Here is a 22,261-nt window from a genome sequence, read left to right as displayed (position 1 = left end):
ACCCTTGTCACTAGTGAGCCCAAAACAATTTAGATCTGGTGCACTTCTATAAGATTATAATCTTGTCTCAAATATACCCAAGAAAACTTATAACCAGTTACTATCCATCTTTAAATTAATAACACAGTGCAAATAAAATGAATGAAGTTTGTAAAAAAGCAGCCAAGAAAAGAAGTTCCTGTGGAGCTTTACATTACCAGAGCGTTATGCAATACAAACTTATTAACAACTGATTTTACAAGCTACCGAATAGCTAGACACCACTAGTGTTTAATGAACTAGCGAAAAAAACTTGATAATTAAGAGCACGGCAGCAACATAATACCAAGTACTTCAAAGTCTAGCTCTACAAGTTCTATATCAGCAAGTACTGGTTTTCACTATAATGACCCACTAAACAATACTCCACTGCTGCCCCAGATAGACCACACACAGGGTGACTACAGAAAATATTTTGAGACAAGAGAAAAAAAAATGTCAGCCAGTTTGGAAAAACATTGGAGACTATGGAAAATGGTACGGAATTAGTCTGAGACAGCAACTACTCTCACAAGACAAAAGGAGGCGAAATGAGGGTGTGTCAAAACTCTGGAGCAGAGAAATACAGGACACTGAACTATGGCAACCCTAATGTTTCACCTGTTTCACTAAAAGACAATACATGCCTCCTAAAATCACAATACAATAACCACTGTCACTACAGATTCCCCTACTCTGTAGAGCCAGTTAATAAGCATAGCTCCAACCTTTTATCTCCAAAATGTGGAAACATTACTTCTAATGTGGAAGAACACTTAGAAACAGAGTGCTAGCAACTTAAATAGAAAAGTCACAAAATTATTAAAATGTACCTTTATACACAAATGTTATTTTGAATGATTCAGCATTTACTATAGATACCGGTTAATTCTTGACAACAAATCTGCAACAATCCCTTTCAAATAGAATGTAGAACAGCGAGGTACATGGAGTTAAGACTCCAAATGAGTAACGTTCCTCATAATGAGGTACACTTTAGAAGCATGATCTTATTAGTAAGCAGAAAGGCCAGAAAAAGCAGCTTCTACTACATTTTTCACAGGACACCCTTCCTATACCAAACACATTCTCTCCACTACATGCAGCATACGCAGGCCAAGATCTACACTTGTTTTTAAGCTTACAAAAAAGTCGTTATCCTCTCTTTGTGGTCAACTATGGAAATATTAATAACAACTTACTATGGAGAGATTCAGAGAGAATAAGGCATACCACAGACCCAGCACATTTTATGAGAGATGGTAAACTGATGGAGATTCAATAACATGAAGTGTGTGTGGCGGGGGGTTTGACTGTCTCAAGAAAAAAGGCAAGCCTTTGTATTTAAAACTGGCACTGCAAATGTTGGTTTAATTTCTCTAAATCCTTATGCCCACACTGTCACATTAGCCATGTAATGAAATAAAAAGCAAATTGCAATACTTAAAAACTGCCCCTGATTTTGTACCCGTATCACACTTTATGTTTCTGGCTCTTGATTAAAAGGCAAAAATCGCATAAGAAGCAATTTCTCTCAAGCAGTTGCAGCACGTTGGTTGTACAAGTTCATGCCACACCGCCACTACTTCAGATTACAGTCTCCATGCTTGGCCGGGCAAAATAAAACCTTTAGCTTTCTCAAAAATATTGAGATAACCACACAATTCTCTTCATGTACGCACAAACATACTAAAGTATTCTACAGTCAAACTATATTACTTTGCTCCTCAATTAAGCTCAGGAAACAATGTTAAATAATCCTCGTGTCATGTCAAAAGTAAAATGGACCACTCAGTACTTTAAAAGTAAAACAGACACCTCTCAGCAGCTTAAAAGTAAAATGGACCTCTCATCTTCCAGCACCAGCACATAAAGGGAGCCTTGCGGGAAAAATCTCTCCTTACTGTGACTCTGGCAGGCTGCAGCAGGCTTGATGTGGAATCCATTTCCATGCACTTTGTGTTTGAATTTAACGTTAGCGTGCAATGCACGCATGGGTCCGCTTATTAGGTCTTACAGCTGTAAAAGTGGGGGGGGGCACCCCCTCCCCCTCACTCTATGGTTCCGGCATCCATGTTTAGGAGTTGTTCTTCTAGTATACATTTTGCAAACCTACAATGGCTGACATAGCAGTAGCTTAGAATAAGTCTATGAACATAACAAACTGAGAGTGCACACTGTACTGATCTCCACAGCAAATAAGAAAAAACATTTGTTGGTGCTGTGCAGCAGCTTCATAATTGTAAAGGCAGCTCTAAACTACTAAAAGGCATCATAAGCCAGGCCAGCTAAACTTCGAGTCTGCACAAATAAAGAAAATAAATTATCAAATAAAAGGCCTTGATGAGGACATTAACTAGTGCCCCAGTGAGCTTTTGCTCTTCCAGTGATTAATTATGTCATCTGCAAGCAGCCCAATTATAGCCATCATTGAACAACCCAGTACGAATGCATGTCAGCACCTGCTTATGATACCATATTTACTGTAGCACTCAGTGAGCTGCTGAGAGACTACATTCTCAACAATCTTTGTCAAGCCAGAAAAAATACAGAAATAGGCCTGTAACTTTAGATGTCTTTGAAATGGATGGGATTATCCAAAGCAGTAATTTATTTTGGCAATCTGTCTCATGAGGCTTGGGCAAACTTATGGAATGATCTTCCAAAATAATGCAAGAAAGAGCTGTGGTCTGAATAATCTTCAGGAGGATAAATAATAGGATGCATCTTGTACTGGACATTTTATAGATGGGGGGGACAGTACCTGCTATTGAGTAGTTAGAATTTCAATGTGTTAAGTAAACAGAGAGGTCTGGCAGGGGGTCCTTTTGCATAGATATGCTGCAGTGTTTATTTGTACTGCAAATGGATAAATCTGAAAATCTTGTTTTTTGTGGTTTGAAGTACAGAAGTGTTATATCCTGACAGTGGAGAAATAAGGGGCAGCGCATATTCAAGCAGTGGGATAAACACATTGATGGATATGGTACAATGTGGTTCTTTTTTAAGTAAGTCAGAAACGCTGCAAACTGCTTTGAGTATGATCCTCTCTGCATGATTATGTAAGGGAAGTGAGTTTTGTAAAATGATAACCAGATATTGTGGTTCTAAGGTGAAAAGAAGTTGACTGTAACTGGGATCAATAAAAAATGTGCTGTGATATAAACAGGTCTTCTGGGTGTCCCAGCATACCTCTCAACTGTCCAGATGTTTGCAGAATGTCCAGATTTTTGACTCATATTTTCGGTCTGTTCCTGTGGTTCTTAAACCATACAGTAATATCTAAAGATAACATGGGAATTAATACAATACAGTATAATGTAATAAGTGTAACGTCCTTTTCACTATATTCAGCATGACCAATGCTACTCTAAATTATATAAAAGGCCTCCACATTGGTGTTATCTTCTGTGAATTAAAGCTGTCTTTTGAATCAGTCAGCTGTCAAATTCTCTTCAGTAAGCTTGTCCAGCTTGGCATTCAAGCAGATCCTTGTTATGGTTTCATCACTACTTTTTGAATTTTATTGTCAACACTGTAGAGGAGAGTGATAATCCCCTGACTGTGACCCTGGCCACCTGCAATTGATTAGCAAACAAAGCACTCAGTGCTCCAGCAAGGGAGGGTAGAAGTGAGTGACTGATGTTATCTTGCCATCCCGCAAGAAGTATGTAGTCTGATCTGCTGTACTGCTATTCTAGATGGAGGAGTAGGTTGTGGCATCCAGCACAATGGATCATAAACAAGCAATTGATCCTACGAAGCTGATCATGGTAACCTTCATCAGCACATACGTGGAAGTATACTTATGTAGGAGGACTTCATTTTAAGTCACCAACAATGTGCAGCTTGAAGTCATGTCCTGCAAGATTAATTATATCTAGTCAGGAGGTCATGAGACCACTGATTTATCAGATACAGGTGATCTGTGTCTCACCTACAAGGTAATATCGGACCCTGCCCTACTAGTGATGCTCCATATCCATAAGTCTAACTCCTCGCACATTACCCACTTGATAGGCCTAAATCTAATATGCAACATCAACAAAACTGGTTAGAGAGACACTGGAACAGACTTCCCATACATGTCAAACAGAGTACCTCACTGACCCTCTTCAAATGCAACCTTGATGAGTGGATGGGAAACCATAAATTTGTCCCAGGGTTCCACTTTTGTCCCTCACTAACAGAGGTGACAGGTGCTGACTGAGGTTTCTTTTTTGGGGATAAACTCTTGGCTAAGCTTGTAAGGGCCCCAGGGCCATTAGCCTAGTAACCTCCTATGATCCTATGATACTGGATAAGTCTTTGAGATATGGGATTTTTCTCTCAGCTTTAAAAGAAGCCTTAGTTATACCTAGTCTCAAGAAATGAACTTTAGATCCCAATGGTCTTGATCATTTCTGCCCAGTCTCTAACCTTACATTCTTAGGTAAAGTTATTGAGAAGGTTGTTTATAAGCAACATCAAAAAATCTCTAATCTTCCTTTATTATGTAAGGTTATTAAGAAGGTTGTTTAAAGCTGCTTCAAACCTAATCTACAGACAATAAGCTCATGGCTCTGTTTCTTTCAGGATTCTGATTAATCACAGTGCTGACACTACCCTTATTCAGGTAGAAACTAATCTCCTAATAACCACAGAACACAGAGAAAAGGTTAACCAAAATCACAGAAGCAGGTACATTTCTGTTTTTTAGCCAAATAATCCTTCAGATGTCTTTTAAAGTGGATGAGACTATCTAAAGTAGTACTTTCTTTAGGTAATCTGTCCCATGAGGGTTGGGCAAACTTATGGAAAGATCTTCCATATGTGGCAATAGAGAGCTGTGCGCTGAATAATCTTCAGGAGGATAGAGAATAGGCTCCCTCTTGAACTGAAAGTTTGCTAGCTAGAGGGGAGCAGTATCTGTTATTGAGTAGTTTGTTAGTATTTTAAGCAGTTTTTGTCCCCCACCCCCACCCCCAGAATCTCTTGAAGGCATTTTGATTGAAAGTTCTACTGTGGTCTCTCTGTTACAGTGTTAGATTGGTTTAAGTGATATACTTCAGGTTGATTTTAAACAGTTTGTTCAGAGTTGAAGTCTCCATCATATGATCATACCCATTGAAATGTGGGGTCACACAGGGTTCAATCTTAGACCCAATATTTCTTACATTGTATATCTTACTACTGGGAAACCTTATTAGAAAAAAGGGATTAACATACCATAATCATGCTGATGATAACCCAAATCTATGTCTCTTTCTCCAGGATCATACAGCAAGTGTGTATTTCTTAGATGACTACCTTGCAGCCATACACCTATGGCTTTCATGTAACAGGTTAATGTGCAACAGTGCTATAACTGAGGCTATGGCAGTCCATGCTACTTTGAGTGATTCATGTACTGCTTCTCTTCCAAACTATATATTTTATGAAAGGAATAAGCATGAGTTTGTTTAAAAGGTGGGTAATCGTGGTGTGATAGCTCATAAGTTGACAACTGCAAGGGCAAGTGTTGTAAAATCATCATGTTTCCTCTTGCAAAATATATCTAAGATACAGCGCCTTTTGTCTCAAGCTGATCCCTCAATAACAGTTCATGCCTTACTATCATTGCAACTGGATTACTGTAATGCCCTTTACCTAGGACTTCCCAACACCAAACTTGGCTGTGTTTAGTTGGTGCAGGTTTCTGATTGTACTTCATACTGCCAACATATTACTTCTGTTCTGAGCAGTTTACACTAACTGCTTGCAACATTTAGGCTTGTGTACAAGGTTCTTGAGTTGGTGCATTTATCATTTCATGACTTGGGTTCTTCTTACCTGAAAGAGTTGGAGGTACCATACCATATGTTTCTACTAGGGTTCTATACTTGGCCACAACAGCTGTTAATGGTTCAACAGATGCATCTTGAGACTTTTGGTATGTGCTCGATGTGATGATATGAGGTTATGCCATCTGTGCCAGGGAAGAGTATGGCAGTGCATGTGCAACATATGCCAGCATAGCTAGATGATGGAGTTTTGTATGGTTAACCACAACTTACTGATCAGTGCACTAAAAGCACAATCTCTTGACCCACAAGCAATAATTTGGTTTACATCCTATCTAGAAAATAGACAACAAGCAGTGCTCTGGGACAATAATCTCTCCACACCCCTCCCCGTAAAGATTGGAGTCCCTCAAGGCTCTATCCTAGGCCCTCTTCTATTTTCCATTTTTATTAATGATCTCAATACTATTTTTCCTCAAGCCACCTGCATACAATATGCCGATGACTCTACTTTAATCTGTACTTCTAAATCATCAATCTCTCTTCAGACGCTTACTCAAACAGTATTTAACACTTTTGAAAACTGGTTTACCGCCCATTGCCTCCTCCTAAACCCCAAAAAAACAAAATTGTTGCTTTTTGCTCCCACCCAAAAGTCTCCAGTGATCCACTTCACAATTACCTCTAACAATGGAACTACTATTTCCCCAGATACTACCACATGTCTCCTGGGCATCACTATAGATAATAACCTCAGCTATGATGATCATATCAACAATACTATACAAACTGTCAATAAAAATAGGCTCCCTGTATAGAATCAAACCCTACCTCACACCTCTAGCCAGAACCACCATGGCCCAGACTCACCTCACTTCTACCCTATTCTATGATTCTGCTATATACACCAATCTATCAAAACACAATCTAAGCAAGCTTGAAACTAGCTATAACAATATAGCAAGATTTGCCACTGGTACCCCTTTTAGAACCCACCACTGTCACAACCTTAAACAACTCGGATGGTCAGAACTACATAACCTTCTGCTGTATAATCAACTGGTGATCATACAAAAAATTCTTTATCACCCAAATAATACCCCAGTCCTCTCTAGCCTGATCTTCCCATATAAAAATCTTGCAAGACTTTGTTCAGCAAACAAGTTACTAATTTCCAATATCAAATCTAATAATAAAGCTGGGGACTCACTTTTTACTAATGTTGTGGGCAAAATCTGGAACAAGCATCCTGGGACACTCGCATCTTTCTCATCTACATCTCTCTTCAAGAAACACCTCAAAGAACATCTGAAAACTCATTGGCTTTGTCCCTGTTCTAAACCTGACTGAACCTTACTTTTCCCCTTATTTTCTCTTCTTGCTATACTCCTTCCTTCTTGACCTTGTCCCCTCTGCAGCATTAATCTATAGAACCTAACTTTATTCTAGCCCTTGTGTATTTCTTTTACTACCTTTCTCACTTTTCTCCCTCTTTGACTTACAAATGACAACACTAGAACCTTAAGTGTACCTGTACTTCATTGTAACTTAAACCTATGCAAAGACTCTATGCTACCATTCTTCTTCTTAGACACAATTTTTATTTTGTATTACAAACACTATTATTTATCTTATGCAGCTGAACTTTAGTTAATTTTTAACTGTTGTATCTAGTAATTTTACTATGTTTGGAGCCTATCTCCCTGTGAACGTAGTCATGTTTTAAGTATTGTATTTTGTAAGTTTTTACTATTTTTGGAGCTTAACTCCCTGGGCTACTGAAAATGGACATGTATCCAGCTAGACTAGCCCAGTCAACAAATGTAAAATAAAATAAAAAAAATAAATAAATAAAAAAAGAATTTTATGTCATTTGACTACCACACTGATTTGTACAGATGCCCGTGTTAAAAATGTATTTGTAAAGTTGCTTTGGTTGAAATACATCAACAGTGGGTCCTGCTGGACAGAAAATAAATATACATGTATGTCAGACAGTATTATTATAACTGATCAAATTTATAAGTTTTAAAAGAGAATTCTGGAAGGGAAGAGGTTAATCTAAGTCCAACTAATTTTGAAAAATAGGTTGAAAATTAAATGGGTTGGTTTAGGCCATAAAAATTTTATTTTACAGGTCTGATTGCAGCCAGAGACAAAAATGTCTGGGAAAACCAGGACTAGGAATCTTACTGTATTGTCCTTAGGGGTGAACTAATTGCTACCCTGGAAGGGTGGAAGTTTTTGAAATTGTTTTATAGCTTTCAAATGCTGCAACAAATCTTAGCAAAGCTCTGGGTGTGTATTGTACAAGAGTCAGGTGACCAGATGTGATGTTATTCTATAACCAGCACTGAAATGAGTTTTTAGATATTAGTGAGAGATATGATGGAACTCTTGAAGCAGCACTTTGTTCTTCACAACCTGACAGGAAAGATCTCTCATAAATATCTCACACAACCTCACACCTCATCTTGCCTTGCTGTATTAAGCAACTCAACGCTCATCATCTTGCCTTGCTGTAGTAAGTAACTTAACTAGGGAACAGTAATTCTTTAGTCAGGCAGGAAAATATAATGAGGTTAGTTAAGTATTGTTTTTCTGCATCTGTGTGAATCTATCCAACTGTGTTATTTTTTTATATCTCCTGTGATTGAAATTCTGGTGTTTATTGTAACTAGATATTCAGTATTTTCATGTTTTCTATTTTATTATTTATCATTAAATATTTCTATGCCTTTCATTGTGGCTGGTCTTTTAGAGAATACTTTTAACATCTTAAGAGTACTTATGTTTATTTTAGTGACACTGTGGCCACTCCTGAAAGCCTTACTGCATTGGTCAAACTCTACTATTTGTATTACTATTAATTTTACTCAGTATAATTGGGTACTCTTCTAAGAGCCTTAGAGTAGCTGACAGGTGGTAGCATAATTACCTTTTAGTCTGGGCAGATGGGGCACAACTGATAAATCTGTGTCAGTCTTTCCCAAGCATGTGTGTGTGTGTGTGTGTGTGTGTGTGTGTGTGTGTGTGTGTGTGTGTGTGTGTGTGAAAATCACATATATATGTGTGTATGTCAGCTACTTGGAACAGAGACACAGAGCTCCAAAGCGGTCAGTATGGAATCTTGTTTGGGGCCTGGAGAGAGACAGTCCAGCCCCAGGTCCGGAGTGTGCTCTTAAGGGAAATTGTGCTTGGTGCAGATAGCTGCATCTGAAAATACTGTGTGTATCTGTTTCTGTTCCTAGTGGCCATCCCTCACTGGTGTCAGTGGTGAAGAATTTGTCTCCTTGATTACTGGCCTGCAGTAGGGACCATCACACTCCTATATATACCAAGCACCTCACCTGTGGAATCTACTGCCTGAATGGCTTCAGGAGTGTTGACTAACTTTTTATATATCTTAAAACATACCAATTTGGCATTGCTTATGAAGGGGTAATATGAATATAAGGGCCATTGTAGTTTATTTTATATAACTTTGTCATCTTAATTTATTAAGTTATGCTTTTTTATATTGTATGTGGTGTTTTGTGGAAAACACTTAAATAACTGAAGGTGAAGTTGAAGTAGGCAGTAGGCTGTTATGTGAATGTACAAATCAGTCAAGCAGTGGAATTTAGCTTGTTAGAAAATACTCCCTTTACCAGTATGCCATTTTCAGGTAACTTAAGCAGATGAATAGTTCTTTGATCTGAAGTCACTTATGATCTCAGGATTGTGAATTTAGACTGTTGTATCTATGAGATGAGAGCAGACATGGCAGACTAGAGGACTGCATGAACTGGGAGTTAGGTAGTAAAACACCCTTCATGGCTACCTAGTGACTAGTGCACAAGTTCCAGTAGTATGAAAGGGAGTGGTAAAACAAATCTGTGGCACTACATGTCTGTTAACTTACATCACTGGCAGGGAATGTCATGTAGGGAGTAATGTTGGACAATATTTACAGAGGTCAACAATCTGCAGAAAAGCAAACAACATGGGTTCATGGCCAGAAGGAACTGTCAGTCAAGATGGATCCATTCTATGAGTGATTTATGTTTGAACTTGACAGGGGAGTACTAGCAGACATGGTCTTTCTGAACTTCAGCAAGACTTTGCCCTGGTCCCACACAGCAGACTGACAGAAAAAATGAAGAGGGAGGGAACAGGGCCAAGACTTGGTTAATAGTAAGACTAATATTTGTTAGGCAAACCTTATGTCACACAACTTTTTAGTGTTTTACTTATTCAGTTTGCTGTTCAAAATTAACACATATCCAATTAAAGAATCATGAAGATTATAAACCAGACACAATTCAGCTGTAAAGTCGGATCTGCATGCAAAACAATTATTCACAATATGTCAGATTTATTTGAAGAACAAATGCTAATAAACTGCTGCATATTATGCATGTATTTTTCTTCATATACAGCAGCAATAACTGTTATAAATAATTAATACTGAATAATTATTGTGAGATGGTATGTAATGTTTATTGATGTACACTTAACGTATGGAAGGGTGGGTTCACCAGGATGAAACAAATATATTTACCTTATGTAAATATAAACAAGACAGTTAACAATATAATCAAAAATCATCTTCTAGCAAGAGTTCAGCTGGAGACTCTTATGCACTTTGTGAAGCTGAAATGTTAAAGCCTGAAAACTAATGGAAATACCATCTGAATCTGTATTTCTAAGCATTAAGTAAAACATTCCTATAACTTGAACATCATAAATCAAGAAGAAAATGCACACTAACATGAAGTCTGATAAAACAGGCTCTGTACCATCCAGTAGCATTCCTTATTTTAACACTGAGCTTGCGGTACTACTGTCAAGTTCTTAGAATTCCTAGAAGCAGCACACTCATAGCCAGCCTTAGGCATAGGCCAACTAGGTGGCTGCCTAGGGTGCCAGTTTAGCAGGGGTGCTTTTCTAGTATTTATTTGCTGTAAGTAGACCAGGATGGGGGGAGTGCTGTGGAACCCTGCCCAGGGCACCAGTTGACCTAAGGCCGCTCCTGAGCACACTGTAGACTTAAACTGCATGGTAATAAAAGAGGAATGGACTCAATAACTGCCTAGTCTTTAATCTAGTTTTTGAGATGAAATGGAGATTGGCAAGTATTTTGTTAAAGCTAAATGTTTTAAAGACAAAGCAGTGCCTTTTCTCTTAGCTTTGTGAATTTATCGCATTGTATTTCTATTAGCTTTAAGTATTTCTTGCATTGTGTTAATCAAGTAACTTTCACTAAGCCAATGGTCATTTTGCAGTCCAGGGTAATAATCCCATCACATTTGTTACAAGAAAGCATTATGTAGCAACACAATTACAGTTAACAAAGCATATGTTTTATCTGGAATTACTGTTACTTATATCACAGCAGTCAGGCTTGGTAATAATTGTGGTGTATGACTTGTTCAAGATATTAAACAGAATGGCCTGCAAAGCATGAGTGTCTCATTACATGTTAGTCATCTAATCTATCATTCAGTGTTACACATTTATTCCAGAGTCTATATCCCACATTACAAAACACTTAGAAGTTAACAATGCTGTTTCATTGCAGTTCTACTGGAAAGCCTGAGGATACATGATTTTTTTTTCTACAGGTTAGGTGGAAAAATGCAGTGACTGTATAATTGATATGAAAACAGTCAAGCTTATTTCAGCATATTATGTCTAAGACTTTACAATAATATAATATTTTAGGGGTTCTTCATTGTACTAAAGATGCTTGACCATAAGCTGAGGCCTTTGTGTTGGATTTGCATAATTAAAGTCACGTCTCCAGTTGGGTACATCCTTGTTAACAGTGCACTGTAAGTTGTAGAGTAGTACTCAGTAAACTTCAGCTATACTAGTTGTATATCACAAGGCTCTCCATTAGAAGAGCATGACCTGATGCTAACGAGTCTCATCCCTTTGCAAAAACAGTGTATTCTGAAACTTGCTGTTAGAGCTGTAAAGAATTTTTACAGGGCAATTCCCCTGCACCACAATGTAGGTGCTGTCCCCCCACACCACTGATATTTACACATATACTAACTCCAACTGCTGCAGCTAAGAGGAGTATAAGTACTCTAAGATACCATAATCTTAGACTCAATGTGTATTCTCACACATTCTCATTGTCATATTTATGCAGCAGGTATGATTATAATAATAACAAGTGGCCATGGCAAACAACTGCAGATGGCACTAAGAATAAAAAAGATGGGCCAATTGTAACATAAGCAATTAAAAATGTGCTGTATCTGAACACCATGTAATTAAGAAAACAAGTAAAAAGAAATGGGAAAAGAATACAGGAAGGTGTTTACCTGAAGTAAAACAAAAATAAGGCAAGCTGAGGTGTAAGATTAAGTTCAGACTGTAAATATTTGTTGCCTTAAGTGAAGTTTTGATAGGACTGTTAGGAAGACTATAATTTCTCCATTTTAATGAGTTTATATCTATTGGTTAAAACTATTAAAAAGATAATTAGTAATAAATGGCATATCTACCATGATTCCAGGAAGTGATTAATACAGTGGAGAAAAAAGTGCTATTTCCATATAAAAGAGAAGGTATGAGAAACTGGCAGTAAAAGACAATATTTGTAGTGAACAGTAAAGGCACTCTTCCGTGATAAATAATTGTGCACTGTATTTATATTAAAAAGATGAATGTATTTATGTGCCTGATAAACAATTGTTTTTTAAAGGCTAGATTGCTTGAAACACCCTAGATGTTTTATAGATAGATAGAAAGAAATATAGATAGTTAGACAGACAGACAAACATATATTCAGGAAAATGTTCAAAATGTGGTGCTTTTTGTGTGGGAAAGACAAAAAGAAACTTATGTTCCAGCTAGGAAGTAGCATTAAAAGCATTATCCAATTCATTTTGTTCAAAGAATTTTAATTTTCAGTTGTAAATGTTGTTAAAACATTCAAGAGATAGATGACACAACTAACGAGGAGGAATTATAAGAAAATTACTGGCACGCAAGGTTGGATTGCTGTGTTCCAAAATAGTTCTGTAAGCTTGAAACCCTCAGTGATAAATAAGCCACTTAAACTACAGTTTACATCTCACCGATGCACATACTGACCACTAAATACCTGTTTATCCTGTTCTCTACACACTAATCTCCTCCTCTACACATTAATAAGCACAGCTTTGTCATCAGAGGTGACATTACCCTATAAAATGCTTTGTGAAATGGAGTTTAACTTAATTACCTCATTCAAGACTGGCACCTTGTGTTGGTAATAACAGAACTTACCTATCCCTGCAATGGGCAAAAAATAACCATTCACTGCAAGATGTTTTCATTGCCAACAGTCCTGAAAGACTCAGACAGATAGAAGTCCTCTCAGACATTATCAGTCATTGCCCACTAATCATGGCTGTCTCATCTTGCAAATACCTCAGGCCTCTTCCTCAACATCATTTGCCTGCACAGAGTCACTGGCAATGATGATTACTTACTGCTCCTTTACCTGAAGACTCCCAGCTTCAGCCAGGATTTAGCTTCTCAAGTGATGGTTCTTTACAGCACAAAAAATAAAATAAAGCACATGGTCAATGAAAAATGAAAACAAGCACATTTTTTCTTTATACTCCAGCTCTGGGGTTGTTAGCCCAGTTTTAAAGTCTCTTAAACATCCTAAAATTCCTTATATTTCTTGGGTATGACAGCTCTAGTGAAGCTTTCTCGCACATCCAGAATTATGGTTCTGATACCTGTCAATAATTATGCCCTGGTATTCCATGGGTAAATCTGCAGGTAGGTTTCTGATGCACCACAGATAAATCCACAAGCAGATGTCTGGTACTCCATAGGTAAATCTACAGGTAGGCTTCTTGTACTCCACAGGTAAAGCTACAGGAAGGCATCTGGTACTCCACAGATAAATCTACAGGTAGGCTTCTGGTACTCCACAGGTAAAACTACAGGTAGGCATCTGGTACTCCACAGATAAATCTACAGGTAGGCTTCTGGTACTCCACAGGTGAAGCTACAGGTAGGCTTCTGGTACTCCACAGGTAAATCTACAGGTAGGCTTCTGGTATTCCACAGGTAAATCTACAGGTAGGCTTCTGGTACTCTACAACTTCTTCTGGTTATAGCTCACCCAACAGACTCCATTCTTGGACTTGGAAAAAAAAACTCTGAGAGAAACAAATGTCTCTGCCTTTTTGGTCTACAGGCTTTGCATTTAACAGCAATTCAACAGGTGAAGCAGGTTAAGCTCAGCAGCATCATGCTTCACTACCATTGTGTATTGTATACAGGTACCTTCATGAAGTTTCACCATGCCGTATGGTGTATATACAGCAGCTTAACATAGCATTTCAAGTGATCACCTTCTGTTTGCTCAAGAATTACCTTCTTAGATGAAGGCATCCACATAAGGACTTGTGACTTGTCTTCTGTGTGCTTTGGGAGCTTGAATTTTGATTTGGTAGTGAGTTTGCATATTATATACATATTTTGCTTGTGTTAGATTGATTCTTAGGCTCATCAAAACTATGAATGGTTGATAAGTTACATTAATTCATTCTTTGACTGAAATGTGAGCTTTTAGTAGTGTGAGATTAAATTGCAGTGTGGGGGGTAAGGATGTTTTCTTTATCGCCATTATTGTGCACTCTTTCAGACCAGGATTCAGAATTATTACCAGGAGTGGTAAGCACCTGTTATTGCTAGGAATAGCAGTGATTACCTTAAAGAGGTCCAGCACCACAGAGGTCAGTCTCTCTGGCCTACAGCAAATGCTAACAAAGCACTAAAAGTGAGAGGTATGTGATAACTAGCCATATGCTCTCCCCTGGAAATGCCTGCAGAAAGTGATTTACACAGCCAAGTGATTCACAGAACTGCTCAGCTGCATAAATCACTACCACCACTCACATTTATAAACCTGGCCAAAAGCTCACATTTACCCATTACTTTCAATAGGTGAGACCACATTAGAGGTAAGTGCTGGGAAGTTTAGGAAACAGACAGTGTTACAGTGTGTGTGTGTGTGTGTGTGTGTGTGTGTGTGTGTGTGTGTGTGTGTGTGTGTGTGTGTGTGTGTGTGTGTGTGTGTGTCTTGCTATACTATTCATAATAGAGCCCAAGGAAAACAAAGAATCCTTCAAAGTCTGAGCTCAACTACAGCAATGCATCTTATTAATTATCATAAGATATTCCTAAAAAGCATCATTGGATACTCATTCTAAAAAAGTACTGGGACCAATAATCCCAATCAAAGTCAGCATTCTCAAAGATTAAAATATTCACTAAAGGACCAGTCACAATGAAAAGTTTAAATATATTTAATAATAAATAATAAAAGAGCATGAAAATACTAAATATATATTTACAGTAAACACCATAGTTTCAGACACAAGAAATATTAAAAATAACACAGGTGGACAGGTTTTCACAGTTAAATAAAAACAATGCTTAACTAATCTCACTATATTTTCCTGACTGGTCTGAAGAATTGTTATTCCCTGGTTACTTACAAGAGCAAGGCAAGATGAAGTAGGTAAGGGGTCCTTCCTTGCCAGGTTCCAAGAACAGAGTGCCCTGAGACTTCAGTCTCACCTAGGATTAAACATTATTTTAGTGCTAGATTACAGGAGGACATCACATACATCTGGTTATCTGACTTCTGGATCCCATGCAACCCCCTATTCCTAGAAATGGTTAGGATTTAGCATGTGTCAATAATACACACACACATATAAAGCTTGCTAAGATTTGATGCAGCTTCTGGAAGTCATAAAACAATTTCAAACTTCTACCTTTCCAGAATAGCTATTAATTCACTGCTAAAGACAATACAGAAGGCTTCATATTACTTGTTTTTCCAGATTTAATTTCAGAACATTTTTCAAAGTTAGCTGCAGCTGGACTGTGATTAACCTCTTCCTTCCAGTATTCTGTGTTAAAACCTATACATTTATTTCAGTAACAATACAGTCAGGACCCACTGTTGGTACATTTTTAACACAAGCAACTTTACAAATATATTTTCAACACAAGCATCTGTACAAATCAGTTTGATATACAAATGACATGTAATTCTTTACAAAATTCCAGCTAGCGGTGCTGGCATATGTTACACATCTGCTGCCCTACTCCTCCTGGCATAGCTGGCAATACCTCACATCATCACAGTGGGATGCATCAGCCACCAGCTGTGATTACCGCAGGGGCAGCAGAAGAGAACTTTATAGCACTTGTGGCAATCATTGAACATTTCAGAGGCATGCAGATAAACTGATAATGAGGTTTTTTCCACATTGCAGCTAATTTGTCTCTGAACTGCTAATTTCCAATATCAAGCAAACAGGCCCTTTTTTCACAGCCATACTGCTCACACATGATCTATTTTTTGAACCATGGTCTCAGTCACTATATTTACAAATGTGTGGGTGTGAGGGATGGTCTGGAAGTAGAAGTTCTATAAGCAGTTATTCCTTTTGACACATTATTTACACAAGGGTAAACAGGATAAAGATCTAGCTCCAAAGGACTGTAGCCAAATCCCTCTCTCATTTTAATAAATTACTCACTACATTTAGCAATATTGAAGAAAGCTACCAACTTAATCTGATATTTAAATATCTGCCTATTCACTCCTCAGCCACCGCAGAATTAAATTATTCTAATGCCTGGACTCCAATGACCACTGTTTAGTGGGACTTCAGTTTGTTGTTGTTGTGTCTTTCGGCTTTTTCCGGTTAGGGGTCGCCACAGCGGAACTCCGGTCTGATAAGTTATATATTTGTTTACCAGAAAAATAATAATTTTTGATCACTTTTCAGCCCTGAACTAGGCCACAGTGAGCAATAGTAAATGTAATGGAAACAGAGAATTCAGAGCAGCAAGTTGTTTAACATGTTGAAAGGTACACACACACACACAAAAAGCTGAAGTACCTATAGAGAGAGTACCCATGCAGTCAAGAGGACAGCCTTTTGGTCTCCAAAGAGAGAGAGAGTGGATGGGGATCATGAATGCATTCAGAATGAATCCAAAACCTCTTCAAAAGCATCACATCTGAAGAAAGGGCTATTCTTTGTACTTCTAAGTTCTCCTAATACAGGAATACAACACCCCAAGGGTTAGAGTGCTAAGTGACCACTTGACCTTGGTTCATTATGTTGTCACTCCTGTTACAAACCTACAATATAAAAAAGCTGCAAAATCTGAATATGTAATACTGAAGCAAACAGAGAACATTTTTCAAGAATTCATATTGCTTTTCAAAGTAACATCTCAGTGATCAGGCCTAATTAATGAAATGGGTAATTGATGAAATACTTTTGCCTAGGCAAAACCTCTACAGTCCCAATGCAGGAGCATTCTCTTTTTTTAAAAACTTTATTGAATTATCACTCTTAAACTAGTATAATGATCTCTGAGGTTGCAAAACATTACAAAGAGATTAATTAAATTTCTGACAACTGCCTGTATGATTTATCCTGCTGTATCATTTAAATGTTGAAGAAAACTGACTTTCTCACAAAGGAATACTAATCCTGCTAAAATGTAACTGTAACTGATGTCTGAAAAAAAATTCATTCCTAAGAGTCTTAAATTATTCCTCTGTCATTCATGTCTACCTTCTCTACAATTTTCAAATAGCCAACAACAATAAGAAAAAGCAGAATAAAAAGTATCATCTTGTTGTATTTTACTTCTTGAAGAGCTAAGTAATGTATTTTGATAGTACATAATTAAATAAATTCAAATAACTGTTTAAAATTTGAGGTTGTAACTACTTAATTCAGAAATAAACATGCATATACTGTATGCATGTGTATAAACAGATGGGAATTTCATTTACAATTTGGGCTCTCCTGATTACGGTCTGAGCTAGATGCCCCTTCTCTTCCAGGAGTCCTCACTGCAATATTTCCAATAACAGTTTGGGCTAGTTTTTCCACTTGTCCATTGACAGCTTGTGCTAGTTCTCCCATAAAGTCAAAAGCCTCCTTGACCCCCTTTCACTGGCCACACTACTGGACTGTTTATTGAGCTGACAACCGGGAACATGCCTGTATTTGGCAAGCTGCACTTGCATTTCTCTGTAGAACAATTCAATGGACTGTTTCCCATTTTCTAGTCTCAGAATGCGGAAGTGTAAATCTACACCATACAGCCTTACAAAATTCAGCTCTAATTTGCTCTTCTGCCCTACCTTCATTCCGCCCACCACATATAATTTCCTTTACGCATGCTATTCTACACCTCTACTTCGACTCTGTTAATTATACAGCACTACACTAACACAGTTCCAAAGCTTTCTCCACCAATGAAACCAAGCTATACCGACACACTTGCTATCACTTATAATCACCAACCCTCCCACTTTAATACTGTCCTTCTCCTCCACCTCAGTCCCTTTCCTTCCTATTCTATTCCATCTTGAAACAGTAAGGCACATACATTATTATCAGTATTTAAAATTATAGTTTACAATTGCAGTTTAAATAATAATCACCCAGCCACCAGATACAATTATACTGTTTATCTTCAGGATGCTTCAGCAAGGGCTTCTGCTAATACTTACCTCAACATTCCTCTACACAAACTGTACAAGGTCCAAGACAAACCTTAGCTAATTGCTCAGGGCCAACATAACAGTCTCCTTTCCATATTAACTTTCCTGTGTGGTGAATTGATGTATTTGATACCTCTAACAAAGCCTTCTTACACCTATACTACAAAACATTTGTCAATTCAAACCCCACTAACATCTTACCAAAACTACTTGCAGTTAAACTTTACTAACCATTATTCAATCTGTTATCACAGAATTAACTCCCACTCTCCCAAAGAACTATCCATCTCATATTCAAATCCATGCAGCCTTAAAAACAAATGGGCTCAATTTGAACTCTGGACCTTTTCCCACCATTACTGAAATAATACCCATTTAGTGAAACAAGCCTCTTGTGGATAATCAGACACTTCAGTGAATACATTGACACAGTTGTCAAAAAATTTACCTGTATATGCCCTCTAAATCTATTCCTGAGTTGTAGCGTTTGTCCCTCATCAATTCTTCCATTTCAAACTCAGAAGTCACTTATTAAAAATATTAAAGTAACAGAATACAAATAATAATAAGTAAAAGCATACAATAAGTCAAAGTACCCAACATTTGGATGAGAGATAGAGTGTCTTCATAAAGTAGGAAAACAGACATTGTGGTTATCTATCAATGTATTATAAACCCATTTGAAAAGGTCTTTTAGAAGGATGCACATCTCCACTGGTGCACAACCATCTGTCAAACAGTATCATCCACTGTGTATAACAAAGATCACAGTTTTAGCCCAATTCAGAGAGCACATACTGCTTTAGTAAAGGTAAGTGATACCACACTGACGCAGCTTGGAAAAGGTAAGTACCTGGCGGCCATCTTTTTAGACCTGTGAAAGGCTTTAACATGGGCAGTCATCCATTCCTCTTCTGTAGGATCTCTGATGAAAGGGTTTGATGGGAAGTACTATTATATTTCTAAGACTACTTTTAAGACCTATCTCACATTGTTCACTCACACCTCTCAGAACAAGGGAATGTATTATAAGACATGCTAGAAGGTTCAGCTTTTGGTTCCTTTCATTTGTAAAGTATTCATAAGGAAGATGCCATACTACTGAAGGTACTCACCTCTTGCAATATGCTGCTCAGCCTACTTGCGCCATTCTATTTTCAAAATAAAGCCCACTGTCCACTTTTAAGGCAACTGATTGCCTGCAGCTCTGGTTATATAACAGTTGGGTCATTCTTAATTCATCTAAATTCACAGCTGTCCCAGACAAAAAATATACTTCCACATAAACTAATATCATGAATATCATTATAATTGGCTCTGCCAGTGATTTGCCATCTCAGTTAAAGTATCTTGGTGTTATCCTTAACCATGACATGTCTTTTCATGCACAAATGATGACAAGAAAAGTGAACCAACAAACTGGTGTGCTGCATAGAATTAATATTCTTAGTATTATTGTTAAATAATATAAGCTGGAAGTGTCTTTTACAGTACTGACATCATGCTTGCTATCTTGGTGACTTATAATGAGCAGCCCCTGATAGAATGTTCGGAAACACCTCATCGCTACTTGTAATAAGGTGGGTAACCTTGCTGCAGTGGAATCTATACCTTTACTTCACTTTACTACAAGGATGGGACTGGTGTGGCTTTCACTTGAGTCTTTGCTCTTCTCGAGAAAATAACATCTAATAAAGCTTCTCTGCAAAGTTTTGTGTAGGCAGCACAATCACACACTACCCTGGAATTCACTTGTACAGCTTTCACTTCCCGATAGGGTGATAACCTTCATGGCATCTACACAACTTAATACTGATGTAAATGCATTTAGTAATGCCATGCCCCACAAATGTAATTCACATCCGCTTACCATCAGAAATGTTAGATCCTGGCTATGTACAGGATCCATGTTTTCATGAAGCACTTAGATCCGACTTGTGGAATCATTTAACTCATTCACTCCAGTGGAACTCAGGAAGTTTGCAGTGTAACTTCCAATGGGTGGATCCTAAGCCTTTTCACAGAATCAAATTATGTCCTCACATTTCAAACAAATGTTCATATCTGTGGAAACGTAAAGACTATGAAAGTAGCATAAACAGCAAACTCTTCAGCACAAACTATTTTATAGTGGTAGTATTCTTTAGTTTCTAGGTCTTAAACTGAATTTTATAAGTTGCAGTAAACATATTAGCTATTACATTTGTAATATTTTGTAAGCAACTTACAACATCTCAGCAGCCACTCATGTTACACACATACTTGTCATATTTTATTCATCTAGCTGAGAGTTTTGATATGATGCTAAGGAGTTCTGTCTGTGTTACTTGTTTGTTGAGATATTTAGAAAAATGTGAAAATGATATCTATATAAATGAATATCATAAAAAACAACAGTTAATATATATGTACCTGCACTAGACAGAGATCAAATATTAATGCAGTTGAGTTTGCTATTGTGTAAGCTTTAAGATGAAATATTTTAAAACCTTGTAGATAGTATGGTTTTGGAATAATTATTGCAAATGTGAACAAACAATATTTGACGCCTAGAGGCATCAGTAGGCGTTAACTGCAGATGCACCTGGAGACATCATTTGGATGTAATGAGTTAAAAACATCCTCATTGGGTTATAACGGTGTCTGCTGTGATAATTTATCTCTGTGGACAGCAGAAAGCTTACTGATATATCCATTTACTGCTCTTCTTCCACACAATTAATATTTTTTTTTCTTTTTATATTAACTCCATGTCACGCCATTTACCCTTTTTAGTCCCTTCTAAATTATGTGATCCAACTCTTTGTTTCATTAGCTACAATGGACAGTGTATAATGACTACCACTGAAATTCTTGTCACCCAACGCCTCATCTAAATGAAATGGCTAGGCTTTCTAGTTCTATCAACTTAATAAAGTATAGATGGACAGAATGAGTACATATTCTTGAATTTAAAATGTAAATAGTTGTGTATTTCATTTCATTTGTAGAACTTACAACAATTTTCTTTTAATAATATGGAACTAGTTTCAGTTCATATGCTCACTGTTTCCTTTATGCAATACCTCATCATGAAAAACAATTACCTGAGCATTCTAGGAGCTGGTTTAAAAAGAAAGGCAGATGCTATTTACATTTTGAAAATCTTTGTAACCTCTGCAGCATATACTGAACTAGAGTTGTTGCTCTTTTCTCACTTTTTGCCTGAGTCTTCTATGTGGAGTTGAGCAGTCTCTCAAACCTCCACAGAGTGTACTGAACCAGACCTGATGATGTTCTTTTCTTTCTGTTTGCCTGGAACTGTTATTTCTACATGGGAAATTCTATTTTCCAGAGAATGTTAAAGCAAGGAATCTTGGATCATTGACTTGTTTGATTTTATTTTCATCCTCAGACATCAGTTAACCATAATAACTAATCAGAAATAACAGATGCAATTTTTTTCATTAATACCTCTACATGAAAAAATGTATTTTTCCATCAGCTGTTCATCTGAAAAAGTGTCTTGTATACATATCATTTGATTTTTTTTAAAGCAAATAGTTGTTCATTCCTAAAAGCTTGTGGGTGATGTCTTATTTTGCTAGTAAGGGGTATCCTCATAGCATTGGTGTGAATGTTGGTATCCACCCTTTTTTAAATGAGACTGTTTGGTTGTTGATTATTAACGTACAATATTGGTTGGTTCATTGGAAGAGTTTTCAGTGAATGAGATCTTAATATTAGATTAGTAATGTGATTGGTAACAATACGTCTGGTTTCCTCCCACATTCCAAAGACATGCAGTAGGTGGATTGGACACTAAATTGGCCGTAGGTGAGAAAGTGTGTGTGAGTGAGCGGTATGAATGAACTACCATGTCAGGGATAGCCACCTGGTCATGTAAACCTTGGCTTAAAATGATTATCACTGTTGAAGTGACACCCCAACC

This window comes from Protopterus annectens, chromosome 7.part0 (genome assembly GCF_019279795.1).
Source record: "Protopterus annectens isolate FY-2018-M chromosome 7.part0, PAN1.0, whole genome shotgun sequence".
Lineage (NCBI taxonomy): Eukaryota > Metazoa > Chordata > Ceratodontiformes > Protopteridae > Protopterus > Protopterus annectens.
Note: the sequence above shows the minus strand (reverse complement) of the source record.